The sequence below is a fragment of the Corvus cornix genome, chromosome 8 (genome assembly GCF_000738735.6).
Source record: "Corvus cornix cornix isolate S_Up_H32 chromosome 8, ASM73873v5, whole genome shotgun sequence".
Lineage (NCBI taxonomy): Eukaryota > Metazoa > Chordata > Aves > Passeriformes > Corvidae > Corvus > Corvus cornix.
The window spans coordinates 21,997,304-22,018,385 of record NC_046338.1 but is presented as its reverse complement, the minus strand read 5'-3'; positions in this window follow the sequence as shown (position 1 = coordinate 22,018,385).

Below are 21,082 nucleotides of genomic sequence, written 5' to 3'. Positions count from 1 at the left end.
CCACTAACCTCCTACTGAAACAACTACTGAAAATGCCAAAAACAAACCAAACAAACCAGATAATGACGCACAATTTTTTATTTAGTCTGAATACCTCCTGATGAGGTGAATAGAAATATCTTCCTCCCACCTTTTCTTTTGTCTGAGGTGCTTTTAATGAGCAATTTTCTCTCCGCAGTAGCATAGTGAGGATGAAGTTGTGTCCAAGAGGTGTCTATAGCTCTCAAGTAGCAAGATTAAAGTATTGATGGTTCAAAAGCCTCTTCTCAGTACATAATTTTCAGATTCAGATCTTTATTTTGTTTTACTGGACATCTGTGTACTGGATATTTGGATAGAATTTGTTGTTGGTTTCATTTAGAAGAAAGAGATTATACAATGTTCCAGCGTTTGTAAAAAGAAAGGAATCTATATTATCAGTTGCTCACTCATTGTTTTGAAAAGGATAGTCTAATGGCTCTAAAAATGGATACATCTCAGATAAGGGGAAGTTCTTTTTATTTCCAGAAAGAGTATGCAAATCAAGGGTTAAATGAAAGTGCTGTTATTTGACATGCAGATACTTCAGTTTTGGAGTCTCTGACAAGGTTGGTAACACCATTTGCTCTGCACTGCCACATGCTTTCTAGTTCATTGGAACCATTTTAGCAATTAGAGCATGATTTATTCTCTAACAAATGTCTGAAATCCATTGTTAATGTCCCTTAGAGAACTTATTTCTAAATTATCAAAACTACAAAGTTATTTTAGTTATTGGCCCATTTATTACATTGCAAATTTCTGCATTACTCCATCGTGCCTTTATAAAGATTATGCTACCTCTGATTTTTGGTTAAACTTGTTCATACATATTCTTGGATCACACCAAAACACTCATCTTTGTCAATATTCATTAGTGCTATTCAGCTGAGAAACCTACTCTTCTGGCATCTTCTTTCAGTGGAATTTTTTATTTATTTTAAGGTATGATTAGGAATTCCAGAAAGAAAAAGCTTCTGTACAGGAGACAGAACTCCTGAAAAGTTTGGAAAATGCTGTAAGTGCTAGTATATATGTGTATATATTTATATGAAGATTATAATGATTGAAGTCTATCTGTGCAACATGCTTTCACTGGGGCTTATCAGAAGGGGAAAACTGAAAATTCTCAGCTGGTTTATAAGACTTTTTACGTTCTTCAGTGAAGTGGATATATGGCATTTCTTTCACCTAGAGACTTGTTGATAATTAGTTATAAAAGTTGTATCAATCCCTTGTATATCCCAAAAAAATATTGATTGGCAGTTAAGTGCAAAGAAAGCAAAATAGGGCTCGTGGATGGTGATTTGGGCTAAGGTGAAAGGTGTGCTTTCTTATTTGGACCTTCTATGAGAAGACCTGGTGCTTTGTTAAATTAGATGGCCAAAGGAGAATGAACTGAGTGATTCTGTGCTGAGCTTTACAGTTGATAATCTTCAGAGTTAGAGAGAAGACATTCAGTTTAATATTTATTAAAATGCAAGAGTTGCATTTCACAGCACAAATCTAAAAATAACTGTAAGAACTTGAAGTGTGTGACAGTTTCTTTGTAAATTATAATTAATACATAATAGATTCCAATTAAAAATATGCATACAGTTCAGGCAGAGATTTTTAAATTGCTTTACATAGGCATATAAATACAGTGGAGAAATTCAAAGAAGGGTGACTGAAGGACAGTTCTAAAGATACAGTCGGGTTCCTACTCTTTCAAACCTCTCAGTTCTTAGACAAGAAATTAAACACAGGTCTCCTAAAGCTCTTCTCTCATCTTCTACCACAAGAATATATTGTCTCCCTTGAGATATAAAGCCAGAGAAGACATGAATTATTACACTGAAGGGTTTGTGAGTTGATATTTATTAGTCTTTCAAAGAAGTCACATCATTATTCAGGAGAGCAATATATAAATAAATTCATTTCATGGCCACAGACCTGACCTCATTTTGAATATTTAATTTAGACTAAAAAGAAGACTTCCCATTACATACCAAGTTTATTCATTTTAGAAAGCAAATGTAATATATGCCCTAAACCATTAAGAACTTATGAGCTCTTTTTCCTCCAAGACACATCTCTCCTATAAAAAAATGAACAAGTTAGTTTTAACCTAGTCCTTATCCTCTGCATAACTGAGTGAAAACACAGATTTGTAGTATGTCTTAAAGGTATATAAATTGAATAAACTGTTTTTTCTATGTTTTGGATTAGTATTTACAACATATAATGCTAATATAACATTTTTATTTTCAGTGGATAGAATATATTTTTGAAAGAAAAATAAAATTCAGGCATACTCACCCATCTAACAGTAAAATTTACCAAATTTGCTAAATGCATGTGCATTTCAGAGCTCAGACCTTGAAAATTTTGAATGCCCTGTATTCCCTTACCACAGTAGGAGGCTGGGGAACCCATCATTTTGTAAGTTGCAAGATTAGATATTGGAATAATCCCCCACACCCTCAATATTTACATCCTAATATTTCATCATCTTCCCAAGTCTGTAGCCTTCTCCAGTATACATGGAGACAGATGGCTTGTAAGATTACAAGCTATGGAGATTTGGTGCTACAGACAGGTCCCCTGGTATTCTAAGAAAATTAACAATTTATTTAAACAGCTCTGTCAGATGCAATCCTCTTTGCCTCATTTTGTCTCCTGCTGGCTCTGTCTCAAGTAGGATTGCCTGCATGTAGATTCACTGGTTACAGATTCATCATGTAGGAAAGAAAAGAAACTTAGTCATGAGCTATATGACCTGTAAGCACACTGGACAAGCCTGTGAGCATAACCAGAACAGCAGTCAAAAAAGATTACACTTCTTGTTTTTGTACCATCTTTATGTGAAAGAACTCTCTCTTTCATGGAGCTGAAGCACATTCTTGCCTGTTGAGCAGCTCTAAATTAAGTCAAAGGATTATCTGTATCACAGTAGTCCCAAGCAACACCAGATTTCAGATAAGGAGGTCACCAGCCTAGCTCTGCACCCTGCCAAACCATTGCTGCTGCCCGCAGATCTGTCCCTCATGGCCAGCAGAGCTGCTCAGTGACTGCTGGGCAATGGGTACCCAGGGATGCAGTCAGCAGGTGCTGGTTTTGCACAGGAAATCTCACACTTCACTGATTATTGTAGCACTGCATAGTTTGCTGAGCTGACCAGTGAAAACAGGTAGACAAATTAAGGATCTGGCTGTTGTGGGAGCTGTAGATGAGGGGCCACTCACAGGATGGAGTGATTAACCACATGTCTTGGTGTCACAGATGGGGAACGAGCTCTCCCTTTTCATTTCCTTGTTGCAATCAGGACGTGGTGGTCCATGCAGCCAGAAGGCAGCCCCTGAACTGCTGAGCCTGGTTCCCCTCACAAGGCAAGCTGGGAGAGCAGAGCCTACCCAAGGGCCTCACTTGAGGAAGAGCAGCGAAGTCACCAGGCACAGACATGCTGGACTCTCCTGCTGCTCTGCATTTCTGAGGAATGCACGCTGGGGATTCTGCAATAAGGATGCAACAACACCCAAAGTGAGAGGCTGCAGCTCAGGTCCAAGACCTAAGCAAAGTGCAGCAGGTGTCTTAGAGTGTGCAATAAGGTCAGCTCCGTAGAAAAATGGAAACTGGGATGTGTGCTTTTCCAGATTTGCTTGTTATAGAAGTTCTATTTGGAAATAGGGCAGTTTCTCTTTTCCATGGCAAAATAAGCATAGTTTCAGTAATCCTCATCTGTCTCATATTTTAACATAGCTTTTCTGAGTATGAATGAACTGTCATTATACATGCTACACAACTTGTCAACAGCATATTTACTTATCACTGGAAACACTGCACCTAGGACATTAGGACTGAATTTGCCCTTTTCACAAATTAATTATAAGTGATGTAGAACTATCCTGTGATCCTCCCATACCCTTTCCTTTTCCACTCCGTGACCCTGGGTTGAAATGTTGTTTGTTAAAATTATCATTCCCTTTGAATTTTCTGCTATTGAACTTCTCACTGTTACCATCACTTTTTTTCATTGTCCACTAGAATTTCCTCCATGATATTTGGAATATCCCCTATATATACAATTCCTCCCTCTTCAGTGCCATCATTAAATTTCATTAACACACCTCTCTCTTTTCTATGACAACCATTAGTGAAAACATGAAACAGCATCTGTTCCTACAATGGCCCTTGGAGAAAAGCAGCTTCTAGGGAGTCTCCAGTCCAGAAGTTCTGTTTTCTGCATAACACGGTGGTGTCTCTCTCCACCGGCCCCATCCCCATTTGTACTCTCCTCCTCAGCTGAACTAATGATTTCTTATGTGGCACCACCCTCAAATGCCTTAATCAAAAACACCTTTTCTTTTATAATTCTTTTGTCAAGCAAATCAGTTCTGCCAGGTAGTTTGATGGCTTGATCTGCCATAATAGTTGTTATAGTTAATAATAGTTAATAGTTAATAAATGCAGCTTTTTATCGCACTTCCTACTTTTGTCTGTTTCATACATACGTGTATTTATATGAGTCTAGTCCATGCTTTTCTTTCTCTCAAATACTTGTGATGCCACCTTTACTTTCCTTGTTCTATTTGTGTGTACAGTTGAAAATCCTTTGGCAATCTCCTTAACTCCTTGTGGTATAGGAGCTAAACTTTACTGATAAAACTGATATACAGAATAAAACTGATCATTTTTTTTTATATTATAATAAGAAAAAGTCCCACCAAAGGGAACAAAAGAACCCCCTTCCCTGAAAACGTTTTTTGTTCTCTAAACTACCCTTTCCTCAAATCTGTGTGGTGCTTTGGGCTCCAAAACTTTAGGATAACAGCAGAGAGAAGACTGAGTTATTCTTGCTCAGAAAAAGGCAAAAAGCATATGGGATAGATATGTCTGTTAATTCAAGCTGTCTGTCTCTTCTGCTTTGGTTTCCTTCTCATATTGATAGTAGCAGCTAAATGTGAGTGATTAGTATTATAATCTCTGAAACACCTGCATACAGCTAAAGATTTCCTATCTACAGGATTAGCAGGCCTAGTGCTGAAGTTAATGGAATTGGGTATTAAAATCACAGAGGGAGTTTTGAAAATCACAAGGGTGATCAGCACTTAACTAAGGCTACTTTTAACTTAGGGAAGAGTTTCTTAGAGGATAGCCAGTAAATTCCTCTCCTGAAAATCCTGCAGCCCAGTCATATATTGGGTGCCATTCAGTAGTGGCCTACTGGGGACAGTTTACTTTTAATTCTTAGTACAAATGTCACTAATAAACTTTAATTTCTAGTGCTTAGTACATTATTCTGAGGGGAAGAATCGAAGCCCATCTTCTTTTATACCCAGGAAGAATGTACAGATTTGAGTTGCTCAATTGCACTGATGTTTTTTCATGAATGTATAGCAAGTGCTTGGATAAGAATGAAATATGAGAAGAGTGGATATTTTGGTTCAAGCTTGTAGGTAGCGAAGAGAATAAGTAAAGTGGGAAGCATAATTCCAACAAGGAGAGGTGCAATTCCACTGAGGTAGTTAATGACTGCAAAGCGAGAGAAATCTAACTGGTGTCCTGGGATAGAAGGTCAGATAAGGTCAAATATAAATAGTGTGGAAAAAAAAGTTATAATACACATTTGGCACTCTGCGTGTCTGGGACCGATCAGTTGGGAAGCTCAGAACCTGTTCACAGATATTTTGACTTTTCTGAAGTCTAAAATTTGAGGACTTAAATTTAAAAATTATAAGTGTCCTAGAAACGCAAATCTAAAGCAGGATTGTTTCCAGCAAGCCTGGGCCCCCCTTATACTATTCCTTAATAGGTCTTCCACTTCAAAATGAATGTCAACTTCTCCACCAACTTTTGATCAAAGAATTTTGACATCATTCCCGAGTGATAAATGAGAGGGGCAAATGTATGTCAATCAGGGAGTTAGTTTTTTATGGAGAGATTTAGGGGGATATTGGGCAGAGGTTTCACATTAACACCTGTCCTAAGCCAAGGGTAAGGTTGAAGACAAGACATGTTCAGGTTCCCCCAAGGCTCAGACTGTCACCAACAGTCACTGACCCACAACATGGCAAGCAAGATGAGCAGTAGGAATGACACACTTCAAACTCCTCCTGCAGGACTTGATAACTACTGAGTCTCTCCTGTGGGAACACATTGGTAGCAACAGTCTTAGTGTACGTGACCACACCTTATGTGAAACTATGGGATGCATGGCTGAAATCTTACACGTGCATAAGAACATGTGGGCTTGCTGTCCTTTCCCTCTCCTGCCAGCCTGGTGTCCATGTAAGAAGTGGGTGAGGATCGCAAAAGATTGCTTGTCACAAGAGGGCATAGGAACTTACTGAGGCCAGTGGCAAATGAACTCGTTACATTAACTTCTTTATGGAAGCTGTTATGTACGTATCCATTCCTACATTTTAGTTCTTTCACTTGTGTTTCTAAACAATAATCTTAATAATAAGAAGTGTATTATTGAGAAAAAGATGCTGGAAATTGCAGTAGTTTATGCCGGTATTAGTACGCTAGAGATTTTGTATTGCAGAAAGTGTATAAAAACATGTAAAGAAGTGACAGACTTTGATATTAAGTAATTCATCTTCTTCCCTTGGAGCCACAGAGAATTGACACATTCATTTCAGACATTTTAATAAGAGCATTAGTGACACTGGTTTCTCAGCAAACCAAGTTGCTGTGATCTCTACTTTTCCATTAAATATACTGTATTTCTTCACTTTACCATCTTTGTACAGAGAAATACATTGTAGTATAACAATTACATTATGACAACAAATATCTCTGAACACTGTGGCTTTAGGAGCTAGAACTAAACCCCAAGAATTTAACTACCTACCTATCTATCAGTGTTGCTTTGCACCTGAGCAGTAGCAGTGTGGAACTGTGAAGTGTCTCAATAATGATCCCAGAATCTCCTGTGAGCACCAGTTTAGCTTCTGTAGCCCCCAGCTGTGAGACAGTCCTCACCTCACATCCCACTGGACTTTGATATATACTTGCATTTATCCTCTGTTAAGGAGAGAAACCTGCAAGAGTTCTAATAAATATCTTGAGAAGTGTGGAGCAGGGTTGTGGACACTGATAAATTCATGGTCGGAAGGGCACTGTCCCCAAACATGGGGAGACCATGTCTGTGTCTGTGCTGCTCAAGAGACTGTTACCTATTCGAGCAAGAAGTATTATGGCAGTGAGCAGAGCAAAAAAATAAGAGGATGGAAAGCATATTCCAGTGTAATTATAATAATTTATAACTCGGGGTTGTTCTCCTGTTAAAATCTCAAAAGCAGAATATTTTTACTTTCTTATAAATTATTCACAGTCATTTGCTTTGCTTCGTGACAAGTAACTTCTTTTCTTCAGACAGGATTTTCAACCTGAAAGAATGAAAGTGTTGACCCAGTTATGCCTAACAAACAAAACGTGAAAAGAACTAAAATTAGAAATTGATAAAGTAATCTTAGTAGGAACAAGAAATAAAGCTTTTTTTTTCCCTTTCCTGTTCCATCTGAATTTAAAATTGGTAAAGCTATTTCACTACAAAAAAAAGAAAATAGACTTCAAAATGAAACTGGTCAGAGAAGGATGAGGTAACATTTATGGAAATGCTGTACATTATTAAAAAACCAAAAAAAAGTTTTAAAAATGCCCTGAAACAGAATTTAGTGGCTTTCCAGTTGTGCAAAATGTTCCTGATGCCTTACCAGGATCTCATGCCCTATCTGCAGCCTCTCTCCCGCAGACTGAGACCCTTGTCATACATGGCATGGATTTCTGATATGGGATTGAGGGCAATGTATAGGAATTGAAAAAGTAGGTGATATTTAAGGGGTTAAAAATGCTTTAGTGGCAGCATTCTCCAGACTGGAGTAGTAGATCTAGGACTGGATCTACCCACTCCCAGATTCAGAAAATTCCTGAAAAGGGAAAAATTAAAAGGCTTCATGGAAAACCTGTGCCCCTTTTAACCTTCTGGTATAGTCAGTGCTAATGTGCAGGATGTTATTAATGTATTGATTGCGTATTCCATTAAAAGAGTCTCAAATGGTTAATGTAGGTCAAAAAATTACTTACCTTTTAAGACACAGAGATCAAGACATTAAAATTATGAGATCTTCTTAAAATTCCTAAAGCCAGAGTTAAAACATTTAATGGGTAACAGTATTTTTAAAAAAAAAACCTTACACTCAAAATTTCCATTAGTATCAAGGATTTAGGTTTTATTATCTGAAGTGCTTCAGAAACTGGTAGTAAATAACACTTAATTAAACAGATTAAGTAAGAAAATGTTTGTTTACATTACTCTATAAAGGAAAAAATCCCACAAGTTTTGTAATGTGAACTATGTTTGCTCTTCAAAGGAGTTAACAGAAACAGGGTGCCAAGCAGTTTCTTGTCTACTCATTGGCAACAGTTCTGATCAGGTTCAAGATTAGAGAGGGGTTGTATATGTTTAAATGACTTGCAGTCCTAGTTTGTACATTTTAAATTGGCCAAATGCATCTACGTTTCATTTTTCCTCGACCACTCTTCCCGGTATTTGAAATCTGTGTTAGTTCATAACTCAGCTTCCAGCATGTTTGGACTACTATGGAAAGACAACATAAGATGGGGGTTTATCCTCTGCTCAGTGAGATATAAAAACGGAGCATATATATCTCCTTGTGCATGTACATTTCCTTTTTGGCTAAGTATTTGGCTGAGTTTGTTCTATTTATAGTACTTTTCAGGGTTTCAGTAATGTCCAGTTAAAATAGCCTAGAAAATCTTTTCTGAATTGGGAGCTCTGGATTATTAGAGGTCTTCCTGCTTGCAATTTAAAAGAATACAATGGAAAAACTATGAAGTGACCAGTACTTTGTGTGTACCTTATTTACTTTGGATATCAGACCTCAACTTGGCTGTATTTATGACTGCTTTCTTAGGTGTTTAGAAAAGTAGTTGTTGGACAGCAGGGAACTATTTCACTTGCAGCTGTTTATTTAGTATTTATCATTTTAACAGTTCAGGAAAAAGAACATTTTCCAACTTCATTTTTTACAAGAATTTCCACTCACTACAACCTATCAACACCTTCACCAGGTCAGAAATATAAAGCTGGCCTCACTCTCCTTACCTTATAATTTATAATGATGTTTTGGTAGCTGGTAATCTCAGCATGTGCAGTGGAGTCAGTCAAAAGACTCATGCACACAATTAGTAATGTACACAGTGGCTCTGAAAATGATTATAACATCAGGATCCTCAACTGTATTTTGAAAACATAATTTCTGTGTAAAGAACCTCAAACTTTCAAAGAAAGAAAGCAAGTCAGCTGCATGGCAGGCAGTGATAAGCAAAACTGAAAATCAGCCTGTGCTAATATAGAATTTTAAGCCTTTTATCTGCATTTTAAACCTTAGGAAATTTCCTCCAAAAGAAGAAGGCACAAATATCTTCCTCATTTAAATGGCTGCTACTTGATATCCTGATGAAGAAGAAATTAAAAGGTTTTGGTTTGGACTTCTTCTTAGCTTGGATTTTGATTTCTTTTATTTCTTCCAGTTCTTGACTGCTGCGCTCACTCTGGCTCAGATGTTGTGCTTTTCCTGTGAGAAACCTGCACAGGTTTCCTGAATGTAGGAGATTACTACTGCTTAGGGAACAACGTCACAGATGCAGTGAAGATAAGTGGATTTGTGACTTAATGATCTCCTTTCTTCTCTATTCTCCTTTCAGCAAATGAAAGAGAAGATGTCTGGATAAAATTAAAGTGGAAGGAGGAAGAGCTGAAATAGTTTTCAAAAAACTGATCCAAGCTAGGTCAAAGCGTCCCATCGATGTCACAAAATAATATGTCAATTCCCAAATTATTGCGCCCTTGACAAAATAATGCAATTTGTTCACCTTCTTCAGTTGTTTTACTTAGATTTACAGTGAATATTTGTATAATTCATGCCCTGCTGATGAGGGAAATGGTTGCCATTGATTGCAGTCATAGGAGATTAGAACTTTTCATCCCTTTCAAAGAAAAACTAATTACTGCTGCGCCACAATGCAGTATCTGAACAGATCAGATGCGTAAAAAAGGTACGTGTCATGATAGGCAGGACTCAGTCAGAGGTGACTATCAGGGTGGCTGAATCTGGTCAGCAGAGTAGCCGCCAAAGCTTTGGTATCTTGGCATTAGTTCATACTTGGGAGACTTCTACATTTATTCCTGCACTTCACTTGTTAGAGCCACAGGGGTCCTTTCAGGGGTCTGTGGCTCCAGCATATCAAAAGACATGGGATTGTTCACAGACTTAACATTAGGCATGGACTTAACTTGCTGATTCAAGCTTATGATCAAAGTTTTCTTCCTGAGAAAAAAATATTGCTTTCTTCTGTACCATGTAGTCAGAGATGCATTTAATCTCACCTTGACTGATGTGTGCCATCCCTAGCACGTAAAGGAAATGCTTACATACTCATAGCTACCTTTATTTTAGAGACATGACTGTGGCATTCTCTGCACTAATTCCCCAGGATATTTATTTATAAAAAAATTACTTCCAGAGCCTTTTAGTGCATTGACCTTGTTTCAGGGTTTAGCTGGGAGGAGGGAGAGCTGGGGTTTTTTCTTAAGCACTGCAGGGGATTTCTGCCAGGTTGCTTTAACAGTTCCCTTCAGATTCTTGCCAGGCTTTCAGGCTAAAGAATTTTCAGATGTAGCTAGCCATCATCACATAGGTCTTTGCATAGTCTCTGTTTTTTTATGAATCTAAAATTCAATTGTTTTTCAAGAAAAGAGAAAACAACAGTATACAAACATAAAGCTATCAGATCAGAATCATAAATGCATGGAAAAAGATAACTTGTAACGTATCAGATCTGTATGATACAGTGACCACTGCACGGACTGGCTTCATGCATTATATCAATTGTATGTCCAAAAATTTGGAAAGGAGTATTACCTCTACAGAATAGGAGAAGGAACAAAGTGAGATGTTACACTGTTGAATTTTCTTTCAAAAACTAGAGTTTTCTTAAGTAGCAAGACACCAATTTTAGAAATCATGAAAATATATTTATGCTTTACAGCTGTGATATTCTTAGCCATCTTTACCCTACCCAACCATGACCCCAGTGGGTTAGCACTGCAACTGCTATTAGCCACACCTTTTGCTGTTTCTTCCTGAGTGTTTCCATGTACAAACTGATAGATGTGTGGGAAATACATACAGGTAATCCCTGAACCTCGTTCTCTGTCTGTAAAGAATGTATCTACCATATAGTAGCATAAGACGCACAGGGGGTTTTTTAGACTGGATTACCAAATTTGAGCCACTTTCATTCCCCCAAAATAACTGGTTACATCCAGGCCATGAGGAAGACCCTCACATATTCCCAGATAACCACACTAAAGCAGTGATTCTGGATTAATGTTGAAGAAAGCCTACTGATATTGCAGCATTCTCCCTCTTCTTATGGTCCTTATGGTATAACTGTGTAATTCTGTGATGTTACTGCCTGATCCTTGAACTCCATCTCTCACCTCTCTGTCATCGCTCCTCAGTTTCGCACAGGGCTGCCACACACGGAGAGTGGATATTCAGCCTTGGTCACAGATGCGGCTTAGGCAAAGTGTTCAGCTTCATGGCATTTCTGTGCTAATCCCTGAAGGCCTTTGGATATACCCTTGCAGCAATGCACTTACACAGACTAGTTCCACTGTTAACCCTGCTTGGCCAGACAGAAGCTTAGATGTCCAGGGTTAAACACCAAGAAGAATTCAGTGGTAGATAACTAGGTGTAGGCAGGTGAAAATGTACATTACTGCAAAATCTAATTCCACTGCCTCTTGCTTTTATTAGTGCCTTAAAGAAGGGCTGAGTTCTTCTAACTGCAGTGTAAGGTCTAACTAAAAAAAGAGACATTTGGAGAAATCCTCCATTATATTTTTCAGAAAAAAAAAAGCAATTACATCATTCTTAGCAGAGAATGGAAAGAAAGCAATAAATAACACAGCTGTTCAGTGGTAACTAGAAAAGTACAGTCAGACTCAAAGCTTGCTATGTCTATTCACAGTGAAGGACTTAGGACAGAAATTATCATGATCCTTCTATGTGCATGTTCTGAGGACAATATTGCTAGTAAAGTTCTAGGGTTGTCTCTTAAAATGGATGATTGCTAACCGTGTTAACTCGACTCAGTTTTATCACTGTATGTCTATATGCAATGTGGTGCTATATGCAATTTCAGTCACTCTTTCCATCTCAAAGAGGACTTTATCTGGATTGCCGTCGTACCCCAAACGGTCTGCCCTTTCGTTAAAAGAATTACTGTTCCTGTCATCAGCTTGGTAAGAACAGCACCAGGAAATAAGCTACCTCTAAAAGAAAAGATGAATTCTATTGCTCACAAAGCTGGTGAAATATTAGTCAAACATATAGCAGATAGGCTGTTTGGAAATGAGAGTTAGTGCCCTTGCTGGAGTTCCAAAATGCTGCCTGGCATTTCTTATGAGGCACTGGCATACTCTTTGCTGTAAGATCTTATGAAGGCCATGCCACGTCTCTGCATCTCAGTTTCTTCATCAGTAAAATTATGACAATTGTTTTCTACTGAAGTTTCCAAGTGATCGGCTTAATTGTCACATACTGCAAAAAACACTTAGAGATCTCGAAACATAGTTCAGAAGTGCAAAGTCTTATTGCTATTAGAAGTCCATTACAGCTCTCATTTTTTTCCAAACTAGTACTTTGGTACGTGCAGCTAGACAGCTTCTAATGTTATCTTGATGCACAAAGCACTTTTTGTGTGAGGTTTGACTCACAGTAAAATGCCAGTTAGAATTTTTTCCTCAGGAACTCACTGGAGCTTGGCTTACAAAATCTGAAAATTAAATCAACCAAAATAGGTCAAACACAAAACTATATGTCCTTATGTGTCCTCTTGTCCTCTTTTAGCAGTACAGAAGACAGTTGTTTTCTTTTCTGTAAAATTTGGGCTTGTTGTGTTTCTCAGTTGGTTATCGTAACTGTATCACAGTTACATTTTGAATACCTGCTCATGCAAGTTTTCATTCCCTATTAAATATAGTTTAAAGTGATATGCTCATCTGTTAGTCGTCCAGAAATAATATGCTGGGTATACAAGCAGCTGATGCTACTGAACATGACACAAGAGTGTTATCATTGTGTTGCAGTTTGTTGGTAGCCATCGCTACAGAGATATTTTCAAACCTTAAAAAAGTAACAAAGCATCTGAAATATAATCAAATGTTAATATAAGCTACAGTTTTGCATTTACCTTCCCCCTGTAGCTAATTCTTTAGGAATTTATTCCTACTCACATAATCCTTCAAGTTGATATGTTTATTCTGTACCTAGTTTACAATTTCTATTCATTCCTGTGTCAAGTACATGAAGGTGCTGCTTAAATTAGTACTTACTTCAGGATTATAGATTTCTGAATTGGTTGTTCAGTGCAGTTAAAATGCAGTGAATAAATTTGTTAATATTTGAGGTGAGAAAGGAGGTGAAAAGGGAAACCATCTATACCTGGCAGAGCCCAGCTTTCTCGTTATAACATATTATAATTTATTTAAACTCAATCAATACTTAATCTGGAGTTTAAATTCTGCTAAAGATCTGCGGCATGGCTAAAAGCAGCTGGTGCCAGGGAATAAAATTTTCTTCAGGCTGTGATTCTGATGAATTTATAATGCGCTCTAAGGGTGATGCATTGACCTAAATTCACAAAAGCACTGCTATTCCTATTTATTATTATGAAAGGTATCCTACCCACAGTTTCGTTCTTTCAGATGTTGTGTGGCTACATGGAAAAGATGACAGGCTGCAGTGAGGATGACTGGAGCGGAAGGAACTGCATGCACATCCCTGGCATGTACTGGCTGCCCTGGGGTTTGGAGGGCACTCCCAGGCAGAAGGGCAAATCTCTGGCAAGGGGTGGGGAGCACAGGACAGCTGGAGCCCCCTTCCACCCTTGCTTCACCAGAGGAAGCACCCAGCATTCTCTCCAAGGCTTTGTCTCTGCAGCCTGTAACCACAGACAGGGTGGTGCCTCGCTGTAATTCCAGGATTTGATGCAGGAATTTCAGCACTGTAAAAACCCAGCAAATGTTTGAAGCCAGCAGTGAGGGCAGACTTCCTGAGAGGTGTGTGTTTGTGGTGATCACTTGGATTTGTTTTGTTGGCAACATGAATGATGTTGTTAAGGCAGGAAGAGGACAGTTTTGTTGAAAATTGCTTCTCCTGTGTTATTTTGTTTTGTTTTTCTCCTGTAGCCTTACAGGGAATATAGAGTAAGATCTAGGGTTTGGTTCTCTGTTCACAGTTCTTTAGAATCCCTCAGGTCTAGCCATCACAGGACAGTACCTATGAGCAACTCACATTGAAGTGGCTGGGAACTGTACACACTGATCTCTTGTAATGATCAGGCCACTTAATTTTTTCCAGTGCATTTGGCAAGCTTTTCCTCTGCATCATCCAAGGGCTTTTCATAGTAAGTGGTGCCTTCCCAGTGACCTGAGTCCTTATCCAAGCATTCTTTGTTACCTTGAGAGTCTGCAGTCATATTTGTCTATTTTTGTGATATACCATGTGTTTTAGCAGATTCATAAACGCAGGAGACTTGTGGTTGTTTAAAAAGCAGAGTGAATAAGGGAAATATAAATAAGGCTGACAATCCTTCCCACTTCTTTCATGATGTGATATGGATGCTTCTCATGTAAAAACCATGAGAGCAAAATTATATTTCTTTATTGGTACCTGACCACTTCTCAGTTGTTGCTTTTCCAGGCAGAATGTCCAAGGAGGACTCTCAGCTCTGCGTCGTTTATCCCCTGTGCTCTCCTGCCTCCTTTTGGGGCATAATATCAGACACTGTCTTCAGCATGTCTGTTCTCATTGTATTTTGTGCTCACCTCTTCCCATATTGCTGCTGTAGTCAAATTCTTGTTGTGATTTATGTCAGAATAACTGTGACATAGAATAAATCCATGGACTTTAAAGGCATTAGCCTGCTTTTACTGCAGCACAATCGACAGCTGTACCTAGCACTGCGACCTTATCCCACCCCCCATGAGGCAGCATGCAAAACCATGCTGCTTGGGAAGAGCAGTGCTGTGTGCTCGCTGAGCTTTGCTCCTTGGGGCCAGCCCAGAGGATGGGAGCAGCATGCAAACACAGCCTCTCAGCTGGAGCAACTGTTTGTTTCAGCTCTAGCCTCTACTTAAAAATGTGAAGCTATTAAACAGAAATACAAAGACTTGGAGTTCAAACTCATACCTAAGTAGCTTGGAGAGCTGGGTTTGTAGATCCAAATGTGCATTGCAGTCTGGCAGCAAGAAAGTCTGGGTTTCCACTTCAGTTTGTTTTCTGCTAATGGCCAAAGATCCAGGTGCAAGGGTGCAGAAATACTTACCTGCTGTAAAGCCTATTTATTGAGGTCTCGGACCCTCCCCTCTCCCCAGCATAACAGTCTGATCCACATCACAGCTTTGAACTATATCAAGCACAACTCCAGACCGTGGGTGATCATTGGCGAAGTCATATCCAAAAACTGTGTTCTGCCTGGTAGAGTAATAGATTGGGCACATCTGCAATTAAATATCTGGAAGAAATAATTTAAATAGAAAAAGGTAACTGGAACTTCCAACAAAGGACTAAAGTTGTATCTTACTCCTTATCATGATGGCTTGACCAACTGAATCTTCCTAAATTGTTGGTAATTATTGTTTATGTATTTTTTTTCTATAATTTTATTAAAATTTATTATCTATCTTGCTTTCTTGGAGGATAAAAAACATAACCCTCAGGTTTATGCTTTGGTTAATGTCCTTGGCATTTCAATTGCAGCCAGGGGAAAAGTGGACTGAAGCTAGTTCATGTACATGCCTAGAGAAAAGCATATTCCTTGCCTCACAGAATGCCAGCTGATGAGTTGTAACAGATGAGTAAGATAAAAGTGGAGTATAGGTTGGGAGAGACAGACTGCCAAAAAACAATTGTGTTCATAGCTTTTAGCTAATCAAGAGGAGTAATAGTACTTTGCTTACTCGCCTAATCATGATTAGGTGCCAGTTTTCGGTTCTTGTAACAGAAGAGGAAAATTTTAAGCCTATGATTTTAAGTAGGCTGGGGGTAGTGACGCTGTTTTCATAATTCAGAAAGTTTTTACCAGGCAGGCCTACAGACCAATATCTGTCTTTAGTTCACCAAACTGTACAGTAATGTTTTTTTCTTCCCGCAGTGCCATGAAAAAACGTTTGGCTTCAGTTCATGTGTGAAACATTTTGCACGACAAAAGTGGTTTCTTGTGGCCAGTAAGACTAAATGTTCTAAGCATTCCAGGAAGCATATAAATGGGTTGGTACCCTTCCTAGGCTTATGGAGCCTTATTTCTCTCTTTTTTCTCTCAGTCTTTTTTCCCCATTTATGCTCTCTCCATCCATGCAAAGTCCAAGCAGAGTACAGTGTTTGAAAATTCTGACCATCATTTTCCATTTTCTTGGGTTTTCCTTAGTTATATTTTCTGAAAAGAAGTTGTTTCGGTAAATGCAGCCTAGTAAATTATCTTAAATTACTTCTTACAGTCCAAGCTAGTAACTAATTACTTCTTACAGTCCAAGCTAGTAATTTTATAACATGAAAATTGTTACTTGGAGTCTCCCACGCCCCCAGCTGCTGCAGACCTATGTCTCCAGGCTGGGGAGAAGCTGAGCACAGTTCTTCCCCAGCAGAGTCTGCAGGCCAATCCACAATGTGGAAAGCAGAGTTTACATAAAGAAGATTTCTTATCCTTGCTTCACAAACCTGCCAGATTCTGTAAAGTTGTAGTGATGGTCAAAACCAACTAAAATGATGATTTTATACCGATGGGTAGGCAAACGTCTATGCGGAAACCAGATGAGAAACTGTTCAAGCCAAAACCATTAAATTTCAGCTCATCTAAGGATACTAGAAAACAGCCATCCCATTTCTTTGATCTATGATATTTGACTCTCAATGTGTGTTAATAAGACATATATGTTGGGCATTGGCATTTTCTTCTGTTGAACAAGGGTAAACATTGTATTTGTTTCTGTAAAAATATACTTCAATAGCTGGGAAAAAAAGTTGAGATTCATTATTTTTGCAGTTGTAGAAGACATTTAGCAGCTGTGTTTATACTGGCAGACGATTTGGATATTAGGTGGCAGGACAGAGAACTGCAGATGCGCAATATTGTGCAGACATTGTGCACTTACAGTCCATTTCCAGGGAAACATGTTATTTTATATTTCCCTTGGTGTCATTAATCACATTTTGTGATGTATCTCACTATTTCAACCCATTCCCCTAGATTCACTCTTTTTTGGCCTGTTTAGTAGTTATTGATCTCCATTTCAAGAAATTCCATCTCAACTACAGATAATTACATTCTTTTTTCTTCAGGAAAGAAAATTAAGATGGCCCTATACTGATTACTGAGACTACCTGTAACAATTGGCATGTCTACCACATCAGAAAGATATTTAGCCTGCTTTTAGTCAGAAAAAGATTCATACTGTTCATTGGTATTTAGAAATTAAACTCATTTCCTGAAAGTAAAAATATGTTTCTCATCTTGACCTACAAAGGGAAACAGCTGCTCTTTTCTCTGTTCTTGAAGTTCTCTAATCCCTTAACAGGCTTTGTTTTGGTTTTACAGGTGAATCCCTTAGACTGTAGCAATGACAGCCCATCTGCTGGGAGAAATATGCTGATATAAACAGTGAGGAATCCCCGGTTAGACAGTTGAGAGCCTGAGGAACCTCAATGTATGGGATGTAACCCCAGGCCTTTTTTTGGCATTAGCTCTACATTTAAATAATGGCATTAAGGATTCCTGAATAAATTTGGCTTGTAAGTGCTGCTGTGGGTGCCCTTTGAGCCACCTCACCCTGGAAGGGTCACCTGGTGTTATTATGCTTCTCCTGCAGCTCCCTCACCCATGGGCAACAGTCCTGATGCACTGTCTGGGACAGACCATATTTCTGTTTTCTATATGGTTGTCTGGGTCTGCTGGAGAGAAGTTAAAAAGGGAACGAGCTTGTGCCAAACTTTTGATCTTCTTTGTCTGAAGAACTGGCTGTGCAGGAGCTCTGGCCTGAGAAGTGGGAACAAAAGCCCTGTCAGGCACACTTTGTCCTCATTGAGTCTGGGTGTCATGCTAGGTACATTTTTTTCTCTTGGGGAACAGAGAAAAGGAGTTCTACTGACCTCTAAAAGAGAAGGAAACCCAAAGAATTCACTACACAGAGAATTAATGAATTATCCAAGATGGTATAATCAGCAGATTGCTTGACAAAACCACAAGCCCTGCCCAGTGCCTTTTCTCGTGACTGGTTCAGAATGCTGAATAAAACCTGGCAGTATTTTTCTTAGGGATAAATAAAAAGCATACAAAAACGAGGGCTGTTTATGCTATATGGCTTAGCCACACCTAAGGAAATACAACTTGCTTTCAACCTTTTTGTTTTAGAGGATATCTGTGAGGAGGCTCTGTCACCACAGTGAAAGTAGCTACCCAGTGTGTATAAGCACTATCTTTGTGTTGCCATGAGTTGTGTGGAAAGACATGGCCCCAGGCACTAGAAGAGAAGATAGGGTGGATTTTAGGCTGTGCTCAGCAACACTTTCCTGGAAGGTCATGGAGTTTGGATTTGGGAGAAGAGGACTCTAGTGATCATATTTTTATTTCTAGAAACCAGTAACATATATTTTATATATTCTGAAAGAGTAAGTGGTTTGCAAAAGTACATTGGGAAGCTGGTGGCAGAACTGGAAAATTAATACAGCTCTGGGGAACTTGATACAAGTGCCTTAGTCTAAAACTCATTTATACAAAGAAAATAAAACGTCACTATTATTCATGCTCTTGTGGACCCCATGATTTTGCCTTCTCTAAAATGCTTGCTCTTTCCTGTGATCTTTTTCTCTGTGATCTTTTCCATGTCCCATTCTCTCTCTTTCTCCAACATTCAGGTGCAGTGTTTCTTATATGATGATGGTTACACAACTGATGCTTAACAGAACAAATTAGAAGCTGTCTCTGAGCAAACAACATGGGCAAAAGACTGGAACTATGACCATTTGCCAACCTACTCCCCCACATACACAGTATGAGGTTAGTTGTATATAGTATAATTTAGTGGTATTAAATAACCTCTAAATGTCTAGTCCAAGCATGCATAAAATAAATTAATGAAATATCCACTAAAAGATCTATCAATAGGTACTGCAATTCCCACTCCTTTCAAATACGTTGATCATATTTTTTTCCCTTAATTCCTATGTTTTCTTCCCATGTGTTCATCTGCAAAGCACCTGCCTTTCTACTGCAAATAACTCAAGAGCCCAGATCAAGACCAGGTCTCTACTGATTCCACTCCCCTAGTACGAACAGGCTCCTCTAGTTTCTTGCTACACTTTTACACCCCAGTTCTCTACCAAGTGGTCACTGTTGCTGAGCCAACATCCTGGCACAGCTGAGCACTACCAAGGAGGCTCAGGGAAAGGAAGGAGGTGTGTCTTGCCCTGATTTGCTTGATGTTCCTTACAGCTCTTCCCTAACATATCCTTTTTTGCTCTCTTCACGTGCATGCCTCTGTCCTCCAAGGTATTGCACTGCTCTCCCTCAGCAGGACCTAGGCCTGTCTCCCTTGCTGTTGTCTTTGTTGACTCCAGTCCCTGCTCCAGTCCCCTGGTTTGCCTTCCCTCACAGAGCCAGAGCTGCTCCTGATAACAGCATGTCAAAAGAGATGCAGCAGGCTGAACATGTGTTGTACCAGTACCATGTGAAGTCACTTTCCCAGCTGCCAGTTGTGTAGGTCTCATCCATTTCAGAGCTGCATTCCTCCTACAGATAGCTCAGGCACCAATGCCTCAAAGAAACAGTAAATTAAATCTCTTACAAAAGATTTAACAAGGGCCTAACTGACCGATCACTGAACACCACACCTGGAATCATTTAAATTCTAGCATTAGTAGGAGTGTGTTTAATTTTTCCTTTTAAAATAAACCTAGGAAGTGGCTAGGTTAATGCATACGACCTTAGCCTAAAGGATAAACAGCCAAGCCAATAAATATAATATGCAGGCTCCTGCCTATTCCTGTCTATACAGGCAATCGTCTATAGCACCTGTATGCTCTCTTGTAGAGGTTTTATGACCAACACACTAAAGTGCAGAGAAACAGAAATGCTGGTCATGTACAATGTATTCAAGTTAATTTTCCCCTAGGAACTGAAGTATTTAGTTGCTGATTGTCAGTTCATGGCAATCACGTTCTTCTTTTTAAATGTGGAATTGGAATATTGCACTTGTGTAGCTGTTTAAAATGTGTTTAACGTAAAGCTTAGTCTGAATACAAGGGACTTTCGGTGCTTCGAGTACTGAGGAGAAGGAGGGAAGGCTGCAAGGAAAGCTGTTTCAGCATCCCTGTCCGGATCAGCTACTCACATTCTCTGGTCGCCAAAAGTCTCCAAGAGGATGCTGTAGCACTGGTGCTAAGAGGAGTTAAGGCTCATGAAATAGGCTGGTACCTTTTATATTGCAGTGACTATGGACCTGGACAGCCTACAGGGATCTTCTGAACAGAGCAAATAATCAGAGCAAGTGTCTAGTCTGGCCCCACAGCTATTGATTTCCCTTTACTGTCATTTAGTCAGATAAAAACATCAAATTCCAGCTATTAGCCACTTCAAGGTCTATGTAAGCAGCAGAAAAATTAGAAACATTTGCATTTCCATCCCTGTTTCAAGCAAATACACCCTATCAAGAGAGGGCAAGGAAAAGACAAGGGTATAGCTCTGGTCTATTTCACTTGAAGTGATCAGACCTGGAATGATGAGAAGGAAATCCAAATCCCATTCCTACCCCCATACCCTCCAAGACACAAATATTTTCTTTTTGCATGATTCTCTTAGAGCAACATAGCTCCCAGTGGACTCTGTGCTTATGGCTTGGTATGCCTAAAAGGCATGAAAGGAAAAATGTGGATTTTGCACATAACAAAAATCAAAGTGCATCTTCTGACAGGCACTATTCTAGCTGTGA